Source organism: Sprattus sprattus (genome assembly GCF_963457725.1).
Source record: "Sprattus sprattus genome assembly, chromosome: 2".
NCBI classification, from domain to species: domain Eukaryota; kingdom Metazoa; phylum Chordata; class Actinopteri; order Clupeiformes; family Clupeidae; genus Sprattus; species Sprattus sprattus.
In genome coordinates, this window is record NC_137921.1 from 67,530,246 (window position 1) to 67,531,910 (window position 1,665).

A 1,665-nucleotide genomic window follows, 5' to 3' on the forward strand; every position below is an offset into this window, starting at 1 on the left:
GTGTGTGCGCATTTATGTGTGTGTGTGTGAGCACATTTAAGTGTGTGTGTGGATATGTGTGCAATTTTGCATGTGGGTGCTTTTGTTAATGTGTATGTATGTGTGTGTGTGTTTACAGTTGTGTGTGTGTGTGTGTGTGTGTGTGTATGTGTGCGCACACTCATGTGTGTTCTGTGGTCTGTTTTCTTTACAGACGATGCACAGAAGCTCCAGGTCACGTCGCAGGATCCTTGCCCTCAAGGGGGGGAGGGAAAACCCTTAGCTTCCTCAAAGTGCTACTAATTGTGTCTCTCTGCGTCAGACCTCTCCTGCATCCGAAGAAAAGCCAGACCTTCCTTGTCACCTGACGTTAAACACTGAAGCCTTTCTTTGCTACTTTCGTTTGTCCACATATGGTTTCGTTCACAAGCAGCCAAATGTCAATCCTGTTTGCTAAAAAGAATCGACCTGAACAGAGGAAATGTAGCATGAGATCTTTTCCATAGATTGATTTGAGCTGTTTGTGTTATGATGCCTCGATGACAGGAAACCAGTCTGAACAGATATGATGAAGCTCTCTGAGTGTGTTTGTGGTCCTTCTTTGGCAGACAGAGAGAGAGAGAGAGAGAGAGAGAGAGAGAGAGAGATAGAGAGAGAGAGAGAGAGGGAGAGTGCTTGCTGACACTGTCGCTTCTGAAGTGCTTACCTATGCAGGAGTCGAGTCTACAAACAACCTACAAGCCACTGATATGCAAGTCATGACCATCAACAGCGTTTGAATTTTCCCTCATCTCCAGCGACAACAACTCCCCCCCCCCCGTCCCCAACCCCTTTCCTGAGTCACCATAGCAACAGGATGATTGAGAGCAAACCTGAGGAACGAGTCTGTCTAGGAAGCCTCGTGGCTATACCACAGAATTTCACCACAAGAAGAAGAGAAAAAAGAGGAGGGTTGAAAGAGAGAAAAAGATTCACATTTGTGGCCGGGCCTCTTGCCAGGAAACACCTTTTAATGCGAGAACAATGTTCCACATGTGACAGGTAAGCATTGTGTGGAATGAGATGCACCCCCCACTCAGGGATAACACTGGAGAGCCTTTATTGTTGACCGTTCAGCTTTCCATTGCAAATTATGACTAGGCAGTTTCACAAGCCACAAAATCACAGTTGAGCTCTTTCTCCCTCCCTCTTTCTCTTTCTCTCTCTCTCTCTCTCTGTCTCTCTGCCTCCCCCTCTCTCTCTCTCTCTCTCTCTCTCTCTCTGCCTCCCCCTCTCTCTCACTCACTTGCTCTTTACTCACTCAAATCATCCCGCGCCTATACATAATGCATAGTGGAACTTATCCTGACCCAAAGCGCAACCACTCTTGAATAAACATTTTCCCAAGTAACATCTGATAAATGCATTCCCTCATTAAATGTTCGCATTCAACCATAGCTGAAGCTGTCAGATGCCTGAGTCATGGCATTCACTCCGACCTGATGATAACCCTGATCCTCTCATGCTGGCAGTGAACAGCTCCAGGGCAGGCCCGAACAGTGCCAACCCTAAACACCTCTGAAAAACACCCCAAGGCACCAAACTGAGGCTTGCCTTACCTGAGGTCCAACTGTGACTGAGTGTGTGTGTGTATATCTGTGTGTGTGTGTGTGTGTGTGTGTGTGTGTGTGTGTGTGTGTGAGTGTA